At 44.4% G+C, this 11882-nt stretch overlaps 1 pseudogene across 1 annotated transcript in view; it reads right to left on the bottom strand.

Moving 5' to 3' along the window:
- Positions 1 to 419: 419 nt before the first annotated feature.
- Positions 420 to 11882, bottom strand: part of LOC147377196 (small ribosomal subunit protein uS2 pseudogene) — a 68601-nt pseudogene continuing 57138 nt past the window's right edge. Inside the window, exon 3 of the transcript XR_015136123.1 lies at positions 420 to 1926. The product of XR_015136123.1 is annotated as a small ribosomal subunit protein uS2 pseudogene (transcript). The remainder of the gene's footprint in view (positions 1927 to 11882) is intronic.

Below are 11882 nucleotides of genomic sequence, written 5' to 3'. Positions count from 1 at the left end.
TTATTTTTTATTATGCTGAAGTCAATCAAGTGTTTTATATCTTACTAGCATATTAATATGTCAGATTCAGAGAAATAATTCAAGTATGAAGTCAACTGATTATCCTCCTATCCATATGAAGTATATAAATATAATCTCTGGGAGTTGGTGAAGGACAGGGAAGCCTGGTGTGCTGCAGTCCATGGGGTCGGAAAGAGTTGGACATGACTGAGTGACTGAACAATGATAAAGTATTATCTCAATTGATAATGAATGTACAGTGCATAGGGAAAAGTGGGAGAAAAGTATTTTAAAACTTGGATCAAGCTTAGCTAATAAAATTAGCAGTTGCAAATGTTGTTTGAGGGAAGAACATAACGAATTATGAATTAGGAAATTTTCCTCTTATGTGAAAGGAAAACAGCAAAAGTCACAGAACATCCTCATGAGTAGATATATTTATTTATTTAGAAACTGCTTATTTTCTGTCAATCAATTTCCATTTTAAGAGTTTGTGGGGTTTCCATAATGGCTCATGGTAAAGAATCCTGCCAATGCAGGAGACATGAGTTCAATCCCTGGTCCAGGAAGATACCATGTGCCTTCAGAGGAACTAAGCCTGTGAACCACAACCATCAAGCCTGTGCTCCACAGCCTGGGGGCCACAGCTCCTGAGCCCACGCTCTGCCACCACTGAAGCCTGGGGTCCCTGGGGCCCACGCTCCATAACAAGAGAAGCCGCTGCAACAAGAAGGCCAGGCACCACAACCAGAGTGCTCCCTGCTCACCGCAACCAGAGCAAACCTGTGCAGCAGCAAGGACCCAGCACAGCCCCCACCCAAGAAAAGAGCCTGTGAAAGAACAGCTGAAGCCCACGCAGTGCTGTGCCTACCCATCCAGTGGCCTGAGCAGTGGGCGCTGCAGGCCAGCCTTCAGGGGGATCTGCGGAGTAGGCAGCCAGCTCGCTGCCCGCCTGTGGACTAGGCCAGCACCTCAGATCCAGTAGCGTTGCACTCAGCTGCTGAAGTGACCCATTCACGGTGAAGTCCTCCTTGGTCAGAGCTTGCTCAGCTGCCGCCTGCTCTTCCCTTTTAATCTCTTCAGAATCTGCAGATGTAGAGATCAGGCACGACCTCCCAAGAGTGTTCACAGGAAACGGTGCCGCGCACGGGCAGAACTTCCCGGGTGAGCATCCGCCAAGTCAGACCCACCGACAGCTCCCTGGTTGCCGGGAATGGGTCGTCTCCAGAGTGCAGAGGAGAGTCCGTGTCACACAGACCGATGGTAAGAAGTTCACATACATGCCTCTGGGAGAGGCCGGCGGTCAGCCCTGGCCTCGTAACCACCAGGAGTCTTGGCTCCTGGAAGCTGCCTGGGTCTGGTTAGTGGAGGCTCCAGGAGCGAAGCGGCTGACCAGAGGAGTGGCGGCAGCAAACTGCAGCTCAGCTCGCTGGCGAGGGTTCCTGGAGGACGCAGCAGGGACAGCAGCTGGGTTTTCAGTGGCAACGATGGCATGAGCTGCCTACAGAAGCTTCTCCCAGGTTCTCTTCGGATTCCTAGTGTAGACGCCGTCACTTTTCCTTCTGTAGATGTACTGCTCCATTGGGAAGTAAAGGTCGGTGCTACCTAAGTGGGCCCCTGCTGCAAGGAACGTGATGACGTCGTCCTTCATTTGCCGGACATCAAGGACCGAGGATAGTGTAAAAGATTCACTTCCCGTTATGACAAGAATCCAGACAGTGCCCTATGGACCACTGTGTGGGTAGCGTGGGAAAAGCCTGAGAAGATGTTTTAGAGAAGCCAGATAATCTTTCTGATAAAACAAACTTGACTTTCATTCAGTTTGTAGAAATAACGCTGTGAGTTTTATTCTTTAGAGGTTTAAATTCTTTTATAATGTCTTGGCATTTCTGAGAAACTTATAATACATGTACAAGATTCAAGAACCTAGAAATATAAAATACTTCATATTACATTGTTCTTCCTACCGCCTCCCTTCTTGTCAAGGCCCTGCTGCTTCCACAGTCAGCCACGTGTTTTGTTTCTCAGGAATAGCTTCTGGAGGTTTATTTATTTTTTCTAAGTATTTATTTGGCTCTGCCCGCGGGACCTTTGCCATGGGAACTCTTAGCTATGGCCTGTGGGTTCTAGTTTCCTGACAAGGTATTGAACTCAGGCCCCTACAATGAGAGTGCAGAGTCTTAGCCCCTGGATCAAGAGAGAAGGCCCAGAATGTCATTTTATGGATACACAAGCAACTATGAATATCTATTTCTTCTTCACTCCACATGTGGTGCTAATGGTAAAGAACCCACCTCCCTGTGCAGGAGACATAAGGGACTCAGATTCAATCCTTTGGTCTGGAAGATCCTCTGGAGCAGGAAATGGCAACCCACTCTAGTATCCCTGCCTGGAGAATCGCCATGGGCAGAGGAGCCCGGTGGGCTACAGTCCATAGTGTCAAAAGTGTGGGACATGACTGAGTGACTGAGCACAACCACATTTAAAACCATACATGGTCACATACTGTGCACAATGTTTTATGGTATCTTGCTTATATTCAGCTGACAATATCTTGGGGAATATTCTCTCTTGGGACACTATTTTCCACAAATCAGTCCAGTGAATAGATGATGTACTATAATACGCTTTACTGGTCCACATTGGAATAAACACTAATATAAAATGACATCTTGACATCACAAAAAACTATGTAATGCATAACCTTAGCCTAATTTATTCCATTGCAGGAAATTGTATCAATTTCTAATGCATATGGAATTTCTATAAATCTAATGGATTTGTAGCCTGAAGTATTTCCAACTGAAATATAGCATCTGATAGGATGTTGCTGGTAAACTAGCACGTTGCTGGATTTCCCCCCCTCCCCCACTCCACCAAGGAGCTATGCAATGATCATTTCTCTTTCCTTAAGACTCAACCTCTCCTCTCCCAGATTTCTCCCTGATCTGTTTTCAAAAACATTCTCCAACCTCTTCTGCCCTTGTGACTTCTCTATAATCTGCTCCTCTTCTTAGCACTGTCCTTCATTCTCACGCCCTCATTGCCTGGTCTGGTCTCTACCTGCCATCTCAACATTGCCCATCATTGCTCCACCCACTCCCCTAGAGATGGTATCAATACGGCCAGATAGATGGTTGAGTATAGAAAAATGGTTCATGGATGATACTGAATCACTGAGCCTGGATGAGAAGGAGACATCCACAGGGGAGTCTAAGGTAGCTGGGGAAGAAGGAGAATTTAGGTTTTATCTGTGGTCTTCATTCAGGGGAAGATGCTACAGGGCCCACCAGGGAAGGAGAAGTCAGAGTCAGAGGTAAATACTTGGGAGGTGGTGTCCAGAAATTCCAGCAGGAGCTCTGGAGAGAAGAGTGAGGGAGAGCGCCTGCTGTGAAGCTGCTGTGAGTGTCGGGCAGGGACACACATGGGGCAGCAGAGAAAGGAGCAGGAAGGTGATAACAGGCTTCCCGAGGGAGGGAGGGTGTCATGGTGATAGTGATGTGCACAGAGTTACACATGTCACGGAGATGAGGGAGGACGGAAAAGAGCCAGTGAGAGGGAGGGCGGATGCAACTAACACACCCTGTACGCTGTTTCCTGAGAGGCCAAGAGCAGAGGCCAAGAGAGAGGCTGAGCCAGAGCACAGGACACAGTGAAGGAGACATGAAAGTTGATAAATAAAAACATAGGTGTTCAAATCAAGATTGTGTTAAAACCCTCTTTTAAGGAATACAGTTGGGGTTTTAAGGAACTCCTTTTAAGGAATATAGAAATAAAATTGCAGGTGAGATGATATTAATTCTTAGATGGTGATTCACAAGAATGACTCCCCTGCCTAAAGAGTGACACCATCAGAAGCAGTTCTGTGCAGAGGAGAATGGGGAGACGGCACAGCACAGTGGTGGAGACAAATGGTCGATGGAGACTCTGGGCCTTCACGGGACGAGGGGGGTCCTGTAGACCCCATACGCCGGTGTGCTGAGAACATCGAGCAGGAGTTACTTGAGCCATTGAGAGTCACTGTACTTGAAGGGGTTTTTGTTTACACATAATTTTATTTCTTTTTGGCTGCCCTGGGTCTTCTTTGCTGCCTGCAGGCTCTCTCCACTTGTAGCAAGCAGGGCCTGTGCTCTAGTTGGGTGGTTGGGCTTCCCGCTTTGGTGGCTCCTCTTGCTGTGGAGCGCTGGGCTCTAGGATGCCTGGGCTCAGTCTTTGCGGTGTACAGACTTGATTTCTCTGTGGCATGAGGGATCTTCTGGGGACCAGAGTTTGAACCGGTGTCCCCTGCACTGCAAGGTAGATTCTTAACCACTGGACCACCAGGGAAGCCCCTGTACTTGAAGTTTTCATTGGAGCTACCTAAAACATGATAAAAGTGATCTCAGCAAAAGGGGGAAGGAGCAGTGAGTGCACGGCCTGCCTTCCACCAAAGAGAGCCTGCTGGGTTTGCACAGACCCCTTTCCGTTTCTGAACCACACTTGCCTCTTTCTCCACCTAAAAACCACACATCTCTTAAATTCTCCAAGCAATCTTCCTAGTGGCTTTCTTCCATGGAAGTAGAATTTCTTTTTTTTTTTCTTTCTTTTTTTACTTTTATTTATTTTATTTTATTTACTTTTATTTATTTTTTGCAGCATGTATTCCCAAGCCATAACTTTTTGTTTCTTCAGTTTCTTTTTTTCTTCTTCTTTTTTTTTAAATTTTATTTTTAAACTTTACATAATTGTATTAGTTTTGCCAAATATAAAAATGAATCTGCCACAGGTATACATGTGTTCCCCATCCTAAACCCTCCTCCCTCCTCCCTCCCCATACCATCCATCTGGGTCGTCCCAGTGCACTAGCCCCAAGCATCCAGTATAGTGCATCGAACCTGGACTGGCGACTCATTTCTTACATGATATTTTACATGTTTCAATGTCATTCTCCCAAATCTTCCCACCCTCTCCCTCTCCCACAGAGTCCATAAGACTGTTCTATACATCAGTGTCTCTTTTGCTGTCTCATACACTGGGTTATTGTTACCATCTTTCTAAATTCCATATATATGCGTTAGTATACTGTATTTATGTTTTTCCTTCTGGCTTACTTCACTCTGTATAATAGGCTCCAGTTTCATCCACCTCATTAGAACTGATTCAAATGTATCCTTTTTAATGGCTGAGTAATACTCCACTGTGTATATGTACCACAGCTTTCTTATCCATTCATCTGCTGATGGACAAGGAAGTAGAATTTCTATGCAAAAAATTCTATGCAATCTTTCTATGTGAATATCAGAAGAAGGTGAACATTTTGTTTGAGGTTATGGTTCTGGAAATTCAGAATTAAATATATTTCAGCTCACATTGGCCAAACATGCTATACCTGGCCTCAGCCTCCTGTATTTTAGTTGGCTCACTGGTGTCATTAAGGTCCTGGGATCCCTCTAGCCCCTCAACTACTTCATCCACCTCCTATGGCATGGCAAAAAGAAAAAAAAGGCTCTCTGGTACCATTAATATCCCTGTTGATTGCAGATCCTGTGATCTTGCTGGTGCCTTGACTTACTGCAGCTTCCTAAGTTCTTACCTAGGATTTGTTGGCATAAAGTTCAACCAGGAAAAGCAGAAAACAAAACCTATTTTAATGTGTCTCTTGATATTTGGTTTTGTTTTTACATTTGCAAGAGCAAAACAGAGAAAATGAAGCAAAGGATACTTTTAAACATATATGGTTAACTGATTTAGAATTACTGATTCAAAGAGTGTCTGTAAAAATAAAATGTGACTTCCACTCCCAGCTTTAAGAGGAACAGTATCTGAACTTCCTCACCTGGCACTGGTAATTAGAAAGCTGAACAAAATACTGGGAACAACTGTTTTCAGATCCTGGACAGCAGGCCATGTAGGACTAAGTTCCTAGAGTGAAGATGGATGCACAAATCCATTTGAAAACTCCTGGCTGTCTGCCTTCAGGCAATTTCCATGTTGCAGGTACAGGGAGGGGAACCCAGATGCAGCCCAGCAAAGCCCTGATCTGAGAACACAAGTGAGCCAGGGAGGTGCAGAAGGTGATATGTGTGGGGCAGGGCATCTAAAAGAGAGCTACTCAGACAGAAAGAATGATTACAAGTGCCTAATGAGCCCATTGAGTCTCTGTCATCTGATCACACGCAGGTGAAATTTCCCAAGGCTGGGCAGGAACAACTTTTGAGGAAAGAATTATTACTGGAGAGCTGTGCATTGAGTGGGATCAGATGCCATGATCTTAGTTTTCTGAATGTTGAGCTTTAAGCCAACTTTTTCACTCTTCTCTTTCACTTTCATCAAGAGGCTCTTTAGTTCCTCTTTACTTTCTGCCATAACAGTGGTGTCATCTGCATATCCGAGGTTATCAATATTTCTCCTGGCAATCTTGATCCCAGCTTGTGCTTCTTCCAGCCCAGCGTTTCTCATGATGTACTCCGCATATAAGTTAAATAAGCAGGGTGACATACTCCTTTTCCTATTTGGAACCAGTCTGTTGTTCCATGTCCAGTTCTAACTGTTGCTTCCTACAGGTTTCTCAAGCGGCAGGTCAGGTGGTCTGGTATTCCCATCTCTTTCAGAATTTTCCCCAGCTTGTTGTGATCCACACAGTCAAAGGCTTTGGCATAGTCAATAAAGCAGAAATAGATATTTTTCTGGAACTCTCTTGCTTTTTTGATGATCCAGTGGATGTTGGCAATTTGATCTCTGGTTCCTCTGCCTTTTCTAAAATCACCTTGGACATCAGGAAGTTCATGGTTCACGTATTGCTGAAGCCTGGCTTGGAGAATTTTGAGCATTACTTTACTAGCGTGTGAGATGAGTGCAATTGTGCGGTCGTTTGAGCATTCTTTGGCATTGCCTTTCTTTGGGATTGGAATGAACACTGACCTTTTCCATTCCTGTGGCCACTGCTAGTTTTCCAAATTTTCTGACATATTGAGTGCAGCACTTTCACAGAATCATCTTTTAGGATTTGAAATAGCTCAACAAATAGATGGGGAAACAGTGGAAACAGTGGCTGACTTTATTTTGGGGGCTCACAAATCACCGCAGATGGTGATTGCATCCATGAAATTGAAAGATGCTTACTCCTTGAAAGGAAAGTTATGACCAAACAAGACAGCATATTAAAAAGCAGAGACAGTACTTTGCCAACAAAAGTCCGTCTAGTCAAAGCTATGGTTTTTCCAGTAGTCATGTATGGATGTGAGAGTTGGACTATAAAGAAAACTTAGCAGAGAATAATTGATGCTTTTGGACTGTGGAGTTGGAGAAGACTCTTGAGAGTCCCTTGGACAGCAAGGAGATCCAACCAGTCCATCCTAAAGGAGATCAGTCCTGGGTGTTCACTGGAAGGACTGATGCTGAAGCTGAAACTCCAATACTTTGGCCACTTGATGTGAAGAGCTGACTCATTGGAAAAGCCTCTGATGCTGGGAGGGATTGGGGGCAGGAAGACAAGGGGACGACAGAGGATGAGATGGTTGGATGGCATCACCGATTCAATGAACATGAGTTTGGGTGAACTCAGGGAGCCTGGTGCACTTCGGTTCATGGGGTTGCAAAGAGTTGGACACGACTGAGCAACTGAAATGAACTGAACTGAATGCATTGAATAATGTGCAACATTCATGTGAGGCGGAGAATCCTCACCAGCCAGAGTGAAGAAACCTCCTTGAATACATGGGGCATTCAACTGAGATGGAAAATGCATATATTAGAGCTGAAACTAAAAAAAAAAAGAGAGAGAGAGAGAGATGAAACTAATCACAAGCCTTAAAATAAAGGGCACATAGAATTCTACTAACAAACCTTAGCAATAATCCTCAAACGTGTCTGTTATGAAGGTAATCATTTCCTACCAGGAAAAAGCAAAATTAACACTTTCAGGAATCATGCAAAGAAAACAAGCCAAAAGACATTTCTATCACCCAGGAAACTTCAAGACACTTAGGGGTCCTGTGTCAGACAAGAGGTCCGAAGTATATTTCATATTACCTCATACCCACCCACAAAAATGAATATAAACCCCTTTATATACACTGCAAATATACGAGAATATTCAAGAAATTGACTACTTTCTGGAAAAATATGAATTCTCAAGACTAATATTTAAAGCAGCTGTAACAAAAGAAAAATAAGCAAGGAAGGCTATAAAATAAAATTTTTTTCAAGAATTACTTCTGAAAATCATGTGAAGGCTATGCAAGCAAAGAACAACTGACTACAAAAGCACCACATAATTTTAGAGAATCAAGAATAGAGGAACAGAAGAAATCTGTATTTTGTGAACATAATTTAACCCTGATAGGAGTCGGACACAACTGAGTGACTTCACTTTCACTTTTCACTTGTGTGCACTGGAGAAGGAAATGGCAACCCTCTCCAGTGTTACTGCCTGGAGAATCCCATGGATGGAGAAGCCTGGTGGGCTGCCATCTATGGGGTCGCACAGAGTTGAAGCAACTTAGCAGCAGCAGCAGCATGAGAACTTGACATAAGTGACATAAAACAAAACGACACACCAATTTTACCTACTATTCTTGGTCTCCTAATCCATTAAATGCTGATTAATGATATATGAATCATTGCAGAGAAATTCTCCATCTCTAAAAAAATTTAGGTTTCCTCACAATTTTTGTTCCTTTAAAGGAAGTCAAGCTGTACAGTCTAAGAAGTGCTTGCTCCAGAAGATGTGGAATATATATACAATGGAAAATTACTCAGTCATAAAATCAAATGAAATAATGCCATTTGCAGCAACATGGATGAACATGGTGATTTCACTTTAAGTGAAGTCAGACAGAAAGAGGCAAGCATCGTATGACATCACATATGTGGAATATTGAAGAATGATACAGATGAACTTATTTACAAAGCAGAGGTAGAGTCACAGACATAGAAAACACGCTTATGGTTACCTAAGAGGACACGGGGGTGTGGGGAGAGGTGAGTTAGGAGTTTGGGGTCAGTACGCACACACTGCTGTATGTACACCAGGTGACATAAGGAGCTGCTGTGTAGTGAGGGAGCTGTACTCAGTATCTTGTGACGACCTGTAACCAGAAAGAATCCGGAAGAATATATAGTGGCTCAGTCGTGTCCAAGTCTTTGGGACTCCAGGGTCTGTAGCCTGCCAGGCTCCTCTCAAAGGACGGGCCACAAGGAGCTGGACACAACAGAGGGACTAACCACACAAGTCCTACTCTGCTCGTTCTTAGCCAACTTGGAGAAAGACATGACGCCTTATCAGTGCTGCAGTAAGTTTTGCTCTAAGATGCTTTCCCTGTAGGGAACAATTTGAACATATTCTGAATTTCAGTTGTGCTTGGAAGTAATTTTGCCGGGAGAAAGAGTTGGTGAAAGAAAGCACAGCTGACCCAGAGGAAACTAACCAGGCAGGAAAACACAAAACACCGCTTAACACACAATCAAACATTAAACTGATTGAGGACATCGTGGGAAGTGTCCTAGATCATTCTCCATTTGTCCACACTTAATTGAGTGTGCTCAGTTAAGACACTCTGTGTCTAGAGTGTACTGTCATTCTTGGCTAATTTAAAATATAGTGTATTAGTAGGAAATTGCAGGCATAATAAGGCAAACAGATCAGGAGATAACTGTCCTCGAAAAGAGAGTTGATGACTTACAGTTCCCAAGAGGAGGGACAGGCCACACCATTGGGCCACACGGGAAAGGACCGGACTTGTCCGCAGATTGAGGGAAGGGAATTAGGTACAGGGACCTTTACTGTGACTCTTCAGGGGGAACAGTGAGCTGGGTGTGCAGGCTGAGGACTGGCTGGTGCACGTGATGTTAGCGGCCATCCTTGGTGTCTGCCTCTGGGTGACAAGGGAAGGGGACAGTGGCTCGGAGCGCATTTTAATTGTCACCTCCTCAGAGACACATCCCCATGTGCATCTGTGGTGACAGCTCCCCCATGTCTCCTGCCCTTACCACCTTGGTCCTTCACGGCACCAGGGCTGGCCCTGTCTGCACCCGCTGGGGCTCATCACCCATCCGTCCTCTGTCCCGGGACTCCTTTCCTCCCCACCCTCCCACCGCCCCAGCTCCTCTCTTCCTGCTATGCCGTGTCCCGCCCTTCACTCCATGGAGCTGACTCTTCTACAAGCTGTTCTGTTTATTCCTTGTCTCGCTCCACAGTGTCAGCTCTGTGGGAGCAGCAGAATCCTTTCTTTTTAAAGTGTGGTGGTTTTCTGTCTTACTCTCCTCTTGAATGTCAAGGACTGTGAGGTGTCGTGGCTGGGTCCCTGCCCCCAGCACAGGCCTGGCACAGAGCACATGCGCTCTCAGCATTTGGGAAGAACCAGCAGTGGTAAGCCTTGTTGCTGCCCCCCAGGGGACTGTTAAAAACAAGACAACAGCCCCAGAGGAGTTGCTTAGTTAGGAACCATGCTAGCAAAATAGACGACGTAAATGCAGTTTTGGCTCTTCCAGAAATGAAATCTTGAACCAGTCAGCCAGGAATCTTCTGATTATCACTAGTTAAGTCATCTGCCTGAGAAAGCTTTCCAGCCTTTAATGGAAAGTAACCTCACAGTAACCACTTGGATTCTTTGCCCAGTACAACTTCCTTGTTTCTGATCCCTTATGCCTATAAAAGTTTTTTATTTTGTGCAACTCCTCAGAGTTTCTAACTGCTAAATTGGATGCTGCCTGATTCATAAATCTTTAAATAAAGGCACTAAGATTTTAAAATTTTACTCAGTTGAATTTTATTTTAATAGGGCATATAGCTTATTTTGGAGATGGCAATGGCACCCCACTCCAGTGCTATTGCCTGGAGAATCCCAAGGATGGGGGAGCCTGGTGTGCTGCCTTCTATGGCGTCGCACAGAGTTGGACACGACTGAAGTGACTTAGCAACAGCATAGCTTATTTTAAGATTATATTTGGCTTTTAAGAGATTGTTATAGATTCAATTGAGCTTACTGTGAACGATGTCAGATTCAGGATCTCCGAAGATGATTTAGCTTCAGGACCAAGGACCAGGATTGATCACTCAAGAGCGTTTGTGTAGCAGAGTTTTGAGACAGTGGAAAAAAGTCATAGAAAGCTTCTGACATGGACAGCAGAAGGGGGTGGAGAGTGCCCCCCTTGCTAGTGTTAGCAAGGGAGGTATATACTTTTTAAATTAGTTACTACAATAAATCAAAAGAATGTCTCAAGTTTGTGAAAGTTTTACCAGACCCACTCCCACAATTAGCATTTTAGGATAACAGGATTAGATTTTAACAGAAAGATCCTACGAGACCCATTCCCATAATATATATTCTAAGATGTCAGGATTAGTCAGAAGGTTTTCAGAAAGGAGAAACTGTCCTCAAGCAGGATACATTGTTCTTATATGATCCTTAGTACAGAGTTTAAGTGGCTCAGATGGTAAAGCATCTGCCTACAATGTGGGAGACCTGGGCTGCATCCCTGGGTTGGGAAGATCCCCTGGAGAAGGAAATGGCAATGCACTCCAGTACTCTTGCCTGGAAAATCCCATGGACAGAGGAGCCTGGTAGGCTACAGCCCATGGGGTTGCAAAGAGTCAGGCATGACCGAGCAAATTCACTTTCTTTCACAGAGTTTAAACTGAGTTGTGTAATCATCAGTTCTGGGCCTAAAGAAAGAAAGAAAACAAAACAAAAAAATGTTTTAAGTGACTAAGACTAAGGAATGTAGAGAAAAAAAGATGTTTGTCCTTTCCTCCTCCTTGAGAACTCCAGACCCTCTCTCCTTGGCTTCCCCCAGACTTCTTATCAACCTGCTTAGGAATTGACTCTCTCACTTTGAGCACCTCTTCAGCCTGTGAGCTCCATGAGAACATCAGGCCAGAAAGAGAAAAGACCTTGAGTAAA

Source organism: Bos grunniens, chromosome 2 (assembly GCF_055505025.1).
Source record: "Bos grunniens cultivar Pamir isolate PY7600 chromosome 2, Bosgru_T2T1.0, whole genome shotgun sequence".
In the NCBI taxonomy this organism is placed as follows: Eukaryota; Metazoa; Chordata; class Mammalia; order Artiodactyla; family Bovidae; genus Bos; species Bos grunniens.
Note: the sequence above shows the minus strand (reverse complement) of the source record. Positions and strands in the feature narration are given on the sequence as shown.